Source organism: Rhinoraja longicauda, chromosome 1 (assembly GCF_053455715.1).
Source record: "Rhinoraja longicauda isolate Sanriku21f chromosome 1, sRhiLon1.1, whole genome shotgun sequence".
In the NCBI taxonomy this organism is placed as follows: domain Eukaryota; kingdom Metazoa; phylum Chordata; class Chondrichthyes; order Rajiformes; family Arhynchobatidae; genus Rhinoraja; species Rhinoraja longicauda.
Window position 1 is genome coordinate 67,561,994 of NC_135953.1, and position 16,193 is coordinate 67,578,186.

At 44.5% G+C, this 16,193-nt stretch overlaps 1 protein-coding gene across 8 annotated transcripts in view; it reads left to right on the forward strand.

Moving 5' to 3' along the window:
• The window catches only part of LOC144593604 (amyloid beta precursor protein binding family B member 2-like), a 237,382-nt gene that overhangs the window by 58,188 nt on the left and 163,001 nt on the right, over nucleotides 1–16,193 (forward strand). For all 8 annotated transcript variants that reach the window (XM_078399472.1, XM_078399444.1, XM_078399435.1 and 5 more), the window contains exon 2: nucleotides 16,034–16,136. The gene's annotated coding sequence lies outside the window, so the exon portion shown is untranslated. The remainder of the gene's footprint in view (nucleotides 1–16,033; nucleotides 16,137–16,193) is intronic.

Genomic DNA, 16,193 nt, shown 5'->3' on the forward strand with positions numbered 1-16,193 from the left:
ACTTGTCAGATGTTGTTTTTACCTGTGAGTATCTTGCAATCTACTTTTGCCAGGTCTTCTCTTGTGCTTTTGAAATCAGCCTTTCCCTAATTTAGTGACTAAAATTGAGGACAAACCATAACCCTTTCCATGAACTACCTTGAAGCTTTGACAAAAACTCTTGTACGTGTTTTCTCACTGATATTTCCACCATCTGCCCGATTTAATTTCCAAAGACAAGGCGGAGTATTGTTCCATCTCTTGACGCACTATCTACGTATTCTCAAAAACACCCACTGGGACGCAATTAAATTCCTCCCCTTTTTGTTTAGTTTAGAGATACAGCGCGGAAACCGGCCCTTCGGCCCAACGAGTCCGCACCGACTAGCGATCCCCGCGCATTAAAACTACCCTATACACACCAGGGACAATTTTACATTTATACCAAGCCAATTAACCTACAAACCTGTGAGTCATAGAGTCATAGAGAGTCATAGAAACAGGCCTTTCCACACCGGCCAACAATGTCCTAACTACCCTAGTCCCACTTGCCTGCGCTTGGTCCATAAACCTCCAAACCTGTCCTATCCATGTACCTATCCAACTGTTTTTTAAACAATGGGATAGTCCCAGCGTCAACTACTTCCTCTGGCAGCTTGTTCCATACACCCACCACCCTCTGTGTGAAAAAGTTACCCCTCGGATTCCTTTTAAATCTTTTCCCCTTCACCTTGAACCTATGTCCTCTGGTCCTCGATTCCCCTACACTGGGTAAAAGACTCTGTGCATCTATCCGATCTAATCCTCATGATTTTGTATACCTCTATAAGATCTCCCCTCATCCTCCTACGCTCCATGTAATAGAGACCCAGCCTACTTAACCTCTCCCTATAGCTCACACCCTCTAGTCCTGGCAACATCCTCATAATTTTTTTCTGAATCCTTTCAAGCTTGACAATATCTTTCCAATAACATGGTGCCCAGAACTGAACACAATATTCTAAATGTGGTCTCACCAACGTCTTATACAATTGCAACATGAACTCCCAACTTCTATACTCAATACTCTGACTGATGAAGACCAAAGTGCCAAAAGCCTTTTGCAGGATCTACCTGCAAATCGACCTTCAAGGAACCATGCACCTGTACTCTGCTCTACAACACTACCCAGAGGCCTACCATTTACTGTGTAGGTCCTGCCCTTGTTCGACATTCCAAAATGCAATACCTCACACTTCTCTATATTAAATACCATCAACCATTCCTCCGCCAATCGATCCCAATCCTGCTGCAATCGTTCACAACCATCTTCACTATCTGCAAAACCACTAACTTTTGTATCATCAGCAAACTTGCTATCCTGTATGTTCTCATCCAAATCATTGATGTAGATGACAAACAGTAACGGGCCCAGCACCGAACTCTGTGACACACCACTAGTCACAGGCCTCCATTCTGAGAAGCAACCTTCCACCATCACCCTCTGCTTCCTTCCATTGAGCCAATTTGCTATCCATTCAGCTATCTCTCCTTGGATCCCATGAGATCTAACCTTCCAGGGCAGCCTCCCATGTGGCACCTTATCAAACGCCTTACTAAAGTCCATGTACACAACATCTACAGCTCTGCCCTCATCAACCTTTTTGCTCACGTTTTCAAAAAAATCAATCATATTTGTGAGACACGACCTCCCACGTACAAAACTATGCTGACTGTCCCCAATCAGCCCTTGCCATCCAAATGCCTGTATATCCTATCCCTCAGGATACTCCCCAGTAAAACTTACCAACTACAGATGTTAAGCTCACCGGCCTGTAGTTCCCAGAATTTTTCCTGCAGCCATTCTTGAAAAGAGGCATAACATTTGCCATCCTCCAATTCTCTGGCACCTCTCCTGTATTTCAGGACGACTCATAAATTTCAACCAGGGCTCCCGCAATTTCCTCTCTAGTTTCCCGCACTGTCCTTGGATATATCTGATCAGGCCCCGGAGATTTGTCTACCTTCAAACATGACAGTACCTTCAGTACTTCCTCAACAGTAACCCTGACTGCTCTCATGACACTTCCAGTGATTGCTCCAATTTCCTCTGTCCTACTGTCTTTCTCCTCGGTAAATACAGAGACCGCATTTATTCCTGAGAGGTCCCACTCTCTCTCTAGTTACCCTTTTCCCCCTTATGTATTTATAAAATCTTTTGGGATTGTCTTTTATGCTACCCAACAGATCTATCTCCTGGCCCCTTTTTGCCCTTCTGATCTCCTTTTTTAGTTTGCTCCTTAATTCCCGAACTTTTCTCCTTAGTTCTTGACTGCTCCTTAGTTCCCAAAGTTTGCTCCTCAGTTCCCGAATGCTCCTTAGTTCCCGAGAATGTTCCTTAGTTCTCCTTAGCTCCTTAGTTACGTCTTTTGAATGTGGGAGGAAACGGAAGATCTCAGAGAAAACCCACGCAGTTCACGGGGAGAACGTACAAGCTACATGCACCCGTAGTCAGGATTGAACCCGGGTCTCTGGCGCTGTAAGGCAGTAGCTCTACCTCTATGCCATCGTACCACTCCTTGCACTAAGGCAATCCCAGTCAGTATCAAAGAAGTAAAATTCCCCCTCCCCACTAAAACCAATGCTGTTGCACCTCTCTGCAATTTGTTTACATATCCGTTCCTCTAATTTCTGCTGAACTATTGGGAGGCTTCTAGTATGATCCCAGCAAACTGTTGGCTCAACTTTTATTCCTATGTTCTTCACATATTGCATCATTGGGTGAACCCGCCAGGATATCCTCCTATGTACTGCTCTGATGTTTTTCTAATCAGTAGTGCTACTCCTGCTCCTTTTGCATCCCTCTCTGTCATGCATAATTTTTCACACCCTTGAACATTAAGCTTCCAGCCCTCTGCTCAACCATACCTCTGACCTTGTCCAAATAACTAAAAGTTTGTATTTATTTTAGATAATGTTCATTTTTGTTTGCCAATCATAGTGAGCTTGTAAGCCTACTTTGAAATATCCTCAGTGCGCATACTGCACTGCACGTGCCCAGAATATTCGGGTATCCAAAAGGATCAAGTCATGTTCTTGTGTAATGATCTCATCTGTCCAACCTGTTCAGCTTTGTGGAAGTAATGGACTTGTACATTTTATAATTAACTTATTGTTATGTTTAATTGGAATAGTCAGCAATGTTGTCATGCAAATTAAATTCTAATTAAAAAAAGAATTGAAGCAGTAATCATGAATATGTGCAAACAAAAATGCATAAATGAACATGGATTTCTTTTTGTGATGGGACCTGTATATCCCCCTTTTTTCTTTTCCCTCTCTCAGTAGTGTTGTACTTCGTGGTCCGGTACTTGTTGTACCTTAAGTATAAGAAAATAACTGCAGATGCTGGTACAAATCGATTTATTCACAAAATGCTGGAGTAACTCAGCAGGTCAGGCAGCATCTCGGGAGAGAAGGAATGGGTGACGTTTCGGGTCGAGACGTTGTACCTTTGTTGTGACTCTGGACGGACCACGAGTACACATGTTTAAGATGTTATCATGGTGGAGCTTAACTCCAGGCTGTTTATTCCAAGGCCGCCTGGATCCAGAGTGCCCGCCTAATCACACCCATCACTTATATACACAGCCATACAAAGTAGTTCTTGGATACACAAAGTAGTCCCAGCAATATCACAACATCCCCCATGTCTTATATATTACAACATCCCCCTTGTCTTATATAAAATTGTTTTCTTTACCATTCGAGGGCTAAAATATATTTAACAAACAAAACCAAAACACCATTGCTATTTGCAAACAAAACCAATAACACAACTAAACACAATTGCTTTTTTCGCCATCATGGTGGTCACTCCTCTGCGGAATTTCACTCATCGCCGGGTGGTCACTCATCTCCGGGTGGTCACTCATCTCCGGGTGGTCACTCACTCCGTGTGGTCACTCACTCCGTGTGGTCACTCCACAGATATATACATTTATACAAAAGCATCAAATATAATACATTAAGCTTTCAGTACACAGATCACTACACAGGTCATTAAACACAAAATATTCATTTTGTTCCATATCTTCCCCTCAAGAAGACGTGCTGTGTAGATCAAACGTAGTGTAGGCTCTAGATGCTCCACCACCATGATTTGCCTGCCACTGCTGGCCTCCTCCCACTGCTGGGCTGGCACTGCTGGGCTCCCACTGCTGGGCTCCCACTTCTGGGCTCTCACTGCTGGGCTGGCACTGCTGGGCTCCCACTGCTGGGCTGGCACTGCTGGGCTGGCACTGCTGGGCTCCCACTACTGGGCTCCCACTGCTGGGCTGGCACTGCTGGGCTCCCACTGCTGGGCTGGCACTGCTGGGCTGACACTGCTGTAATCGCGGTGCGATCGCGCCTCCGCTGCAGTGCGCACTGGCCCCGCCCACAGGTGCTCCCCGGCAGCTGTCGCTCAACTTTTCGAACGCGCTGCCGCTGGCCCCGCCCACAGGTGCTCCCCGGCTCCGCCCACAGGTGCTCCCGCGCAATTCCAACGCACTGCCGCTGCCTCGGGCCCAGGGCCGTCCCGACTCTACGGTCGACAGGCCTGGGTGAGTATTTAGTGCCTCGGCCTTACCGGCCGCCGCATCTCCGCGGGTGGTCGGTCCCTCCGGTCGCCGACCCCCTCCGGTCGCCGCACACCTCCGTGGGTGTCGGTCTGCTCCGGTGCTCTCCCGGTTGCCGCACACCTCCGTGGGTGTCGGTCTCCTCCAGGGCTCTCCCGGACGCCGCACACCTCCATGGGTGTCAGCCCCCCCCGGTCGCCGCACACCTCCGTGGGTGTCGGTCTTACCGGTCGCCGCACACCTCCGTGGGTGTCGGGTCTCCCGGTCTTTCCGGTCACCGCACACCTCCGTGGGTGTCGGGTCTCCCGGTCGCCGCACACCTCCGTGGGTGTCAGCCTCCCCCGGGGCTCTCCCGGTCGCCGCACACCTCCGTGGGTGTCGGTCTCCTCCGGGGCTCTCCCGGTCGCCGCACACCTCCATGGGTGTCGGTCTTCCCCGGTCACCGCACACCTCCGTGTGTGTCGGGTCTCCCGGTCTCTCCCCCGCGAAGCAGTCGCAGGCTTCTAATCTCGGGCCTACACAGGTGCTGGGGCGCGACGTGAGCCTACACGCACCTCCCCTAGCAGCTTGCAGCGTCACGTCGGCAACTCGGCACCGACTACTGAGCAGGTAACTATACCAACTCACACTGGCCCTGTCGGGATGCACTCCAAACGTCCCGTACCGAGCTGGAAACTTTTCCTTTGTTTTGTTTCCCTTCAGGGCTTTTTTCTTCTTCTTTTTTTTCTTCTTTTTAACCTTTTCTGCTCGGGCATGCTTCATTCCCTCCCTAGGCGAAACACCAAGCCGCTGCCACCATGTTGTACTTCGTGGTCCGGTACTTGTTGTACCTTTGTTGTGACTCTGGAAGGACCACGAGTACACATGTTTAAGATGTTATCATGGTGGAGCTTAACTCCAGGCTGTTTATTCCAAGGCCGCCTGGATCCAGAGTGCCCGCCTAATCACACCCATCACTTATATACACAGCCATACAAAGTGGTTCTTGGATACACAAAGTAGTCCCAGCAATATCACAACATCCCCCTTGTCTTATATATTACAACAAGTAGCACTACATTTTAACTGTTTTCTAGATTATAGAGTTCGAGGTCACTTTAGCAGCCTGGATGTGGCAAATAAATATTTGTCACCTGAGCGTCTAATGCCCAAGCAAAACCTATGGATGCTGGAAGTCTGAAATAAAGCCACAAAATGGTGGAAATACCAGCAGATCAAATGCCAGCTGTGTAGAGAGAAGTAGCTTAAATTTCAGATAATTTACCTAAAATGTTAACTGTCTTCCCAGAGGTGTTTTCCTTTTATATTTCACCTTTTACTCTGTGGTTTATTATGCTAAGAAAGTGACTGGTTTTGTGCAATATATTAACATCAATGTGAATTTTGATTCATTTCTTCTTGATTGATTTGAGCATTGGGAGAAACTTTATTAATATTGCTGAACTTAGAAAGTGGCTTACTGGAGAGATAATTAGTGAGTTGGAATTTGGGTCAGATTATTTGATATGCAGGCAGATCATTTGATATACAGGTGTAAAAACCAGATTGTGGAAAAACTCAACAAAGCTGTGTGTTTATGTTGGAGTGGCAGGTAATGAGGCCCACTCCTGTCCAAATATAAAAGGGCACAACGATGAACTGCCTCGAAGGATTTCCCTGTCAATCATCCCAGAGGATTGAGGCCTACCCAATATCAGCGCACATAGCCTCCTAAATGTACGAATGATCGAGTGTTTCAGAGTTCATCAGAGGTCTTGAATGTGTTTTGGTCGAGGATTCCGTCTGTTTAGTATTGCTTTTCAAATGGGATGCAGGAGGAAACTGGACCGTCTGGAAGAAACCCATGTGTTGAGAGAATGTGTTCCAGATTCCAACCCCAATCAGCAGCAATAGCAGCAATCAGCAACAGTAGCAGCAGCAATCAGCAGCAGCAGCAGCAGCAATCAGCAGCAGCAGCAGCAGCAATCAGCAGTAGCAAGCAGTAACAGTAGCAGCAATCATCAGCAGCAGCACCACCAAGCTGTGTTACTTGGGAAGTATTGTGTGGGTTAGTAAGGAGTAAGACCTGTGTGATCTCCCGGACAAGTTTCGATCGCCTAGCTTGGGGTTGGAGAGGAATTTCCCGGATTTTTTCCCCCAAATTGGCCTGGGTTTTTATCCGGTTTTTCGCCTCTCCCAGGAGATCACTCAGTTCTTTTGGGTGGGCGGTTGGAGCGGTTGGAGTAGCGGCCGGGCGATAGGTTTAGAAACCGAGCACGGGGCTTTGTTTGGGGAGTATGAGTGCCAGGGCAGTTTATTGTTCTGGGTGTCGGATGTGGGGAATCTGGGAGTCTGATAGTCTTCCAGTCATCCACATCTGCGCCAGGTGTGACGAGATGGGGCTCCTAAGGGACCGTATTAGGAACCTGAAGCGGCAGATTGATGACCTCCGTCTGGTCAGGGAGAGTGAGGAGGTTATAGAGAGGAGTTATAAAGAGGTGGTCACTCCAAGACCATGGGAGGTAGACAAGTGGGTCACGGTTAGGGGGGGCAAGGAACAGAGGCAGGGACTAGGGAGTACCCTAGTGGATGTACCCCTTGGTAATAAATACTCCTGTTTAAGTGTTGTTGGGGAGTACAGCCTACCTGGGGGCAGCGACGGCGCCCGGGCCTCTGGCACGGAGTCCGGCCCTGTTGCTCAGAAGGGTAGGGAAAGGAAGAAGAGAGCGATAGTAATAGGGGACTCTATAGTGAGGGGGTCAGATAGGCGATTCTGTGGACGCAGTCGGGAGGTGGTGGTTTGCCTCCCTGGTGCCGGTGTCCGGGATGTGTCTGAGCGTGTCCAGGATATCCTGAAAGGGGAGGGAGAGGAGCCAGACGTCGTGGTACATATAGGTACCAACAATATAGGTAGGATATGGGAAGAGGTCATGAAAGGAGAATTTAGGGGGCTACGAAGAGAGTTTAAAAAAAAAGGACTTCCAAAGCAATAATCTCAGGCTTACTGCCTGTGCCACGCGATAGTGAGAATAGGAATGGAGTGAGGTGGAGGATAAATACGTGGCTGAGGGACTGGTGCAGGGAGCAGGGATTCAAGTTTCTGGATCATTGGGACCTCTTCTGGGGGAAGTATGACCTGTACAAAAAGGACGGGTTGCATCTGAACCTGAGGGGAACCAATATCCTGGCGGGGAGATTTGCTAAGGTAATTGCGGAGACTTTAAACTAGTACGGTTGGGGGGAGGGACTCAAACACAGATAGCTAATAGGCAGTGTGTGAGGCAGGAGGCAGAAAAGGGAAACACTCAGACCCAATATGTAGGAGAGAAAGAAGGGAAAATAAATAAACTGAGAATAAGAAATGATGGGTCCCTTAAATATGTATATTTTAATGCTAGGAGCATTGTAAGAAAGGTGGATGAGCTTAGAGCCTGGATTGACATCTGGAAGTATGATGTTGTGGCGATCAGTGAAACATGGTTGCAGGAGGGTTGCGATTGGCTATTAAATATTCCAGGATTTCATTGTTTCAGATGTGATAGAATCGGAGGGGCAAGAGGTGGGGGTGTTGCATTGCTTGTCAGGGAGGATATCACAGCAGTGCTTTGGCAAGACAGACTAGAAGGCTCTATTAGGGAGGCTGTTTGGGTGGAACTCAGAAATGAGAAAGGTTTAGCAACACTTATAGGGGTGTATTATAGACCGCCAAATAGGGAACGAGAATTGGAAGAGCAAATATGTAAGGAGATAGCAGATATTAGTAGTAAGCACAGAGTAGTGATTGTGGGTGATTTCAATTTTCCGTACATAGACTGGGAATCACATTCTGTTAAAGGGCTGGATGGTTTGGAGTTTGTAAAATGTGTGCAGGATAGTTTTTTGCAGCAATACGTAGAGGTACCTACCAGAGAAGGGGCAGTGTTGGACCTCCTGTTGGGAAATGAGACGGGTCAGGTGACGGAGGTATGTGTTGAGCACTTTGGGTCTAGTGATCACAATGTCATTAGTTTCAATATAATTATGGAGAAGGTCAAATCTGGACCAAGGGTTGAGATTTTGGATTGGAGAAAGGCTAATTTTGAGGAGATGAGAAAGGATTTAAAAGGAGTGAAATGGGACATTTTGTTTTATGAAAAGGATCTCATAGAGAAATGGAGGATATTTAAAGGTGAAATTTTGAGAGTACAGAGTCTTTATGTCCCTGTTCGGTGGAAAGGAAAGAATAATAATTTGAAAGAGCCGTGGTTTTCCAGGGAAATTGGACACTTGGTTCGGAAAAAGAGGGAGATATACAATAAATATAAGCGGCAGGGAGTAAATGAGGTTCTTGAGGAATATAAAGAATGTAAAAGGAATCTTAAGAAGGAAATTAGAAAAGCGAAAAAAAGATATGAGGTTGCTTTGGCAAGTAATGTAAAAGTAAACCCCAAGGGGTTCTACAGATATGTCAATAGCAAAAGGAAAGCGAGGGATAAAATTGGTCCATTAGAGAGTCAGAGTGGACAGCTATGTGCTGAACCGGAAGAAATGGGGGAGATATTAAACAATTTCTTTTCTTCGGTATTCACCGAGGAGAAGGATATTGAATTATGTGAGGTAAGCGAAACAAGTAGAGTAGTGATGGAAATTATGAGGATTAAAGAAGAGGAGGTACGGACACTTTTGAAAAATATAAAAGTGGATAAGTCTCCAGGTCCTGATAGGATATTCCCTAGGACATTGAGGGAAGTTAGTGCAGAAATAGCAGGGGCTATGACGGAAATATTTTAAACGTCATTAGAAACGGGGATGGTGCCGGAAGATTGGCGCATTGCGCATGTTGTGCCTTTGTTTAAAAAAGGTTCTAAAAGTAAACCTAGCAATTATAGACCTGTTAGTTTGACGTCTGTGGTGGGAAAATTAATGGAAAAGATACTTAGGGACAATATATATAATTATATGGATAAACAAGGCCTGATTAGAAACAGTCAACATGGATTTGTGCCTGGAAGGTCATGTTTGACTAATCTTCTTGAATTTTTTGAAGAGGTTACCAGGGAAATTGATAAGGGCAAGGCTGTGGATGTTGTCTATATGGACTTTAGTAAGGCATTTGACAAGGTTCCACATGGTAGGTTGATTAAGAAGGTTAAATCGTTGGGTATTAATAGTGAGGTTGCAAGATGGATTCAACAATGGCTGAATGGGAGATACCAGAGGGTAATGGTTGACAACTGTATGTCAGGTTGGAGGCCAGTGTCTAGTGGAGTACCCCAAGGATCTGTGTTGGGTCCACTGTTGTTTGTCATTTACATTAATGATCTGGATGATGGTGTGGCAAATTGAATTAGTAAATATGCAGATGATACTAAGATAGGTGGTGTAGTTAATAATGAAGTAGAGTTTCAAAGTCTACAGAGAGACTTGGGCCTTTTGGAAGGGTGGGCTGAAAGATGGCAGATGGAGTTTAATGCTGATAAGTGTGAGGTGCTGCATTTTGGTAGGACAAATCAAAATAGGACGTACAGGGTAAATGGTAGGGAATTGAGGAATGCAGTGGAACAGAGGGATCTGGGAATAACTGTGCATTGTTCCCTGAAGGTGGAATCTCATGTGGATAGGGTGGTGAAGAAGGCATTTGGTATGCTTGCCTTTATAAATCAGAGCATCGAGTATAGAAGTTGGGATGTAATGTTAAAATTGTACAGAGCATTGGTGAGGCCGAATCTGGAGTATGGTGTGCAGTTCTGGTCGCCAAATTATAGGAAGGATGTCGACAAAATGGAGAGGGTACAGAGGAGATTTACAAGAATGTTGCCTGGGTTTCAGCACTTAAGCTACAGAGAGAGGTTGAACAGGTTGGGTCTTTATTCTTTGGAGCGTAGAAGGTTGAGGGGGGACTTGATAGAGGGACGGACAGAGTTGACGTGGGTAGGCTTTTCCCCTTGAGAGTGGGGAAGATTCCAACAAGGGGACATAACTTTAGAATTGAGGGACAAAAGTTTAGGGGTAACATGAGGGGTAATTTCTTTACTCAGAGGGTGGTGGCTGTATTGAATGGGCTTCCGGTGGAAGTGGTGGAGGCAGGCTCGATTTTATTATTTAAGAGTAAATTGGATAGGTATATGGATGAGAGGGGATTGGAGGGTTATGGTCTGAGAGCAGGTAGATGAGACTAGGTCAGAGAGAGTGGTCGGCGTGGACTGGTAGGGCCGAACGGGCCTGTTTCCGTGCTGTAGTTGTTATATGGTTATATGGTTATATATGGTTCACATTGGAGAACATGCAAACTCCACACAGAATGCAGCCGAGGTTAGAATCGAGCTTCCTGACCCATACATTGCCAACAGGAAGGATAGGTGACAAAACATCCTCCATGATCATTTTCAACATCAGTGTCCCACAGAGATGTATTCCCACCCTCTAACAATATTCATGACTGTGCAACCAAATGCTGCTCTGACTTTTGCTCATTTGCGGATCGCATCACTGTAGTTAACTTGGTGTCAAACAATGATGAGACTAGGTACATGAAGGAGATGGAGAACTTAATTTCAAGACCACAACCTCTCCCTTAATGTCAGCAAAACAATGGAAGTAGCCGTTGTCTTCAGGAAACGGGGTGGTGTACGTGCACCACTCACCATCGATGGTGCTGAAATGGATAGTCAAGAATTTGAAGTTCCTGGCATGAAAATAACCACCAATTTGTCCTGGTTCGACCACATTGCTGCTCCGGCCAAAAAGGCACACCGCCACCTCTACTTCCTCAGAAGGCTAATGAAATTTTGCATGTTTCATAGAAACATAGAAAATAGGTGCAGGAGGAGGCCATTCGCCCCTTTGAGCCAGCACCGTTTCCAATGACTCATACCAATTTCTACAAATGAAAGTGTCCTATCAGGATGCATTACATGCTGGAGTAGCTCAGCAGGTCAGGCAGCATCTTTGGAGAACATGGATAGGTGTTGTTTTGGGTCGGGATTCTTCTACAGATATCAGAATCATCAGAGATTTAGCAAAAATAAAATTGAGTGTCTCCAGAGTTTTCCAGAGATGCTGCCTGACCGACTGAGTTACTCCAGCACTTTTTATGCTTTTATTTGTAAGGCGGCATATGCAGTTCCTTGTGTGTACGGGATGCATTGCAACGAGGTTTCGGACCAGCTCTGCCCTAGATTGCAAGAAATTGCAGCGAGTTATGGATGCAGCCTAGTTTATCTTTCAAATAAGTGTCCCCTTATCGACACCGAAAAACAGCCAACAGAATCAAGGACCGCTTACACACCAGTCATGTCCTTTTCTCCCCTCTCCCATTGGACACAAGATACAAAAGCTTGAAAACACATACCAGCAGATTGAAGAATACGGTTTCCCTGCTGTTATTAGACTTCTGAACGGTCCTTTCATAAGCTGTGGAAGCAGTTCTGATCTCCAACCTATCTTATTGCGGGCCTTGCACTTTTTCATTTTTTATCTGCACTTTCTTAGTGGCTGTAACAATGTAATGTTGTAGTGCTATTTTCTGACCCCCTCACTAAGGAAGATACAAGCAATCTCCCAAATGTTCTAGTGGCAAGAGATCCTAGGGTGACGGAGGAACTGAAGGAAATCCACATTAGGCAGGAAATGGTGTTGGGTAGACTGATGGGACTGAAGGCTGATAAATCCCCAGGGCCTGATGGTCTGCATCCCAGGGTACTTAAGGAGATGGCGCTAGAAATTGTGGACGCATTGGTGATCATTTTCTAATGTTCTATAGATTCAGGATTAGTTCCTGTGGATTGGAGGGTAGCTAATGTTGTCCCACTTTTTAAGAAAGGAGGGAGAGAGAAAAAGGGAAATTATAGACCAGTTAGTCTGACATCAGTGGTGGGGAAGATGCTGGAGTCAATTATAAAAGACTAAATTGCGGAGCATATGGATAGTAGTAACAGGATCGTTCCGAGTCAGCATGGATTTACGAAGGGGAAATCATGCTTGACTAATCTTCTGGAATTCTTTGAGGATGTAACTAGGAAAATTGACAGGGAAGAGCCGGTGGATGTGGTATACCTCGACTTTCAGAAAGCCTTCGACAATGTCCCACATAGGAGATTAGTGGGCAAAATTAGAGCACATGGTATTGGGGGTAGGGTACTGACATGAATAGAAAATTGGTTGACAGACAGAAAGCAAAGAGTGGGGATAAATGGGTCCCTTTCAGAATGGCAGGCAGTGACTAGTGGGGTACCGCAAGGCTCGGTGCTGGGACCGCATCTATTTACAATATACATTAATGACTTGGATGAAGGGATAAAAAAGTACCATTTGCAAATTTGCAGATGATACAAAGCTGGGTGGTAGTGTGAACTGTGAGGAAGATGCTATGAGGTTGCAGGGTGACTTGAACAGGTTGTGTGAGTGGGCGGATGCATGGCAGATGCAGTTTAATGTGGATAAGTGTGAGGTTATCCACTTTGGTGGTAAGAATAGGAAGGCAGATTATTATTTGAATGGTGTCAAGTTAGGAAGGGACAACGAGATCTGGGTGTCCTAGTGCATCAGTCACTGAAAGGAAGCATGCAGGTACAGCAGGCAGTGAAGAAAGCAAATGGAATGTTGGCCTTTGTAACAAGAGGAGTTGAGTATAGGAGCAAAGAGGTCCTTCTGCAGTTGTACAGGGCCCTAGTGAGACTGCACCTGGAGTACTGTGTGCAGTTTTGGTCTCCAAATTTGAGGAAGGATATTCTTGCTATTGAGGCCGTGCAGCATAGTTTTACTAGTTTAATTCCCGGAATGGCGGGATTGTCATATGTTGGAAGACTGGAGCGACTAGGCTTATATACACTGGAATTTAGAAGGATGAGAGGGGAACTTATTGAAATTTATAAGATTATTAAGGGGTTGGACACGTTAGAGGCAGGAAACATGTTCCCAATGTTGGGGGAGTCCAGAACCAGGGGCCACAGTTTAAGAATAAGGGGTAGGCCATTTAGAACGGAGATGAGGAAAAACTTTTTCAGTCAGAGAGTTGTAAATCTGTGGAATTCTCTGCCTCAGAAGGCAGTGGAGGCCAGTTCGTTAAATGCATTCAAGAGAGAGCTAGATAGAGCTCTTAAGGATAGCGGAGTCAGGGGTATGGGGAGAAGGCAGGAACGGGGTACTGATTGAGAATGATCAGCCATGATCACATTGAATGGTGGTGCTGGCTCGAAGGGCCGAATGGCCTACTCCTGCATCTATTGTCTATTGTTATTTTTCTCTTTGCACTAGTGAATGGTTGATTGTACTCGTGTACAATGTCAACAACGTGAAAGTCAGAGATAGAGAAGTAATTTTGTTGAATTTCCAGCTGGTGATTTATTGTCTCATGCTCGAGATGAAATGTGTTGCAAAAATAATGCCTTGCCACTCCCAATTTTTTTGAATGCATGTAATTTTAATTGACTGAAGTTAGCAGCTTTTGTGAAATGATTTTGTGCAGTGATGTTTGCTGATAATTGGACCATTAGTAATTAAATACGTCTACAGAGTGTCGAATGACATCATCTACAGTGATTAACTACTCAGCGAAATACTAAGAATTGTTAATTGATGACATTTCCAAGAAGCCCTGTTGGGGATGACAAGTGAAATGTAAGCAGAGTGCCAATGTAGTGCTGAATTTAATGAGATATTTTTGCACTTTTCATACTATAGAATTAGAAAGAAATAGTTAATGATTAGAAAGTAGAAGGAGCACATGAACGTAGAGAACTGTAATTAATTTGCAATGCAGTGTCTGTTGTTTTTACGATGCTGGGTTACTTGTAGAATTAGATGTCTTATAGATGGTAATTTGATCTTAATGTAACTATTTTATTCACAGTTCCATTTCTTCAAATCTTTTTCTACTCGTCTTTTAGCTGAATAATAGGCTGAATGGAGTCCTTCTGGGTTGTGCAATTTAACAATTTCATAATGTTATTAATACATTAATGATTTTGTTATCTAACAATCCAGTTCTTCGCTGTAGATTCTTAACTATTTTTATTGGTTATTAAAATTGTTGGACAATTGCAGTCTTTTTAAATCTGGAAAATCAAGATTTGAGTTAAATCCTTACAGCTGACTCATTAAAAATTTCTTCTTCAATTTTCTCCTTTGATCTGACATAATAAACCACACTTGGAAGAACAATCTAGCCATGTGGTTAATGTCCTTGTGAAGCCAAATTGGGAGATAAGATCTGGCTATTTGCCTCTTCTGGCTGATCTTCATGTGCAGGCTGGCACAATGTGCACCAAGTGGTGGGACTTGTTTCTGTAGCTGTACTTGGAGTTATCTGGTATCTTTCATTTGTGGAGCAGCTGGTATTGTCATCCATGGCATCTGTAGATTCTGTTGAAGGCTGTTTGATGAAGGTTGCAGTAAGGGACCCTTTACTGTGGAATTCAGTGAGAATGTATTTATTCCCGATATTGCTTTATTCCTTTGATACTTGCATCAGGATTGTCGGTTTGGCCTCACAATAACATATGTTGACTGTTGAAGTGCCTGATTTTAAATGTATTTTTGATAGTTTTGACAAATCTTTGTGAAGGGGTGGATTGATATTGCTCATGATTTGTTTCCATCTCAGAGAGGATGTTGGAATTGTGGTGAACGGCAAGTGGAGCATGGCACATGTTAGCGGTGAGGACGACCTTTAGGCACTCAGTTGGAGGGGGCTTAAGGGTCACAGTCACGGCCCATTGTGGCATTTAATTGTATGATTATGAGCTTTTTGTAATGGCTGCAGCAACATGAGGCAGAGCAGTATTTCGCAACAGAATACTTAGGGGCCATTGTTTCACTGCAGCGACTCACAGTTACCCTTTCATTGAATGTTGGTTAGGTTTCCTGACCAAGTTTACCTTTGTTTTCACTGTTTGGTCAGTTTGGTTTGAAAGAGTGAGGGACCATATCACATATCTTCAATAAGCAACAGTATTTCTTATATTCTGAAAGACAATTAGTATGTCTAAATTGAATTAACTGAATAGATCCTGGAATTTACATCACTGCTCTTTTGACCAATAGTTATTGGCACAATATTTTTCTGTTTTTGATTCAGGTTATCTATAAGCATGAAAAATGTATTTATGTTTGCCCACAAAAAAAAAGAAATGCATTGAATATAGCTCTTCCTGATCTGATACTTTTGTTATTGGTTGCTGGGGTATTATCATTTTATCTTGCTCATGGATGTCTGCCTAAAATTACAAGTCTTGATGCTGTTTAGGAGAGGCAAAGTTGAATTAGAAATTTAACTCAATGTGCAACCTATTGTTAAAATGCTTATAGTTTGTGACGATTGTCGTTTTCACCCATCAACTGATGTATATAGTGCTTTGAGCATTGGGATTCGGTGACTGTATAACATGTATAAGTGTGCATGGCTTTATTCATCCTTTAGGGTACCAAGATTGTTAATATTTTAATGGAAGATGTTTAATGATTTTTGTGATAAATCATAAATTATTTATGTTTTTCAGGCATGAAATCCCCTTGAGTGGTGCTTACCTGATGCTATCATGTGCTGAGTAGTCACTATGGGCAGACGATACCCAGGAGTTTATCATCGTCCAAATAGTCAATGTACGTAAGGGTACAAAAGTTCATTTCCTTTTAGTTCTATAAGATTTGCCGCAACAA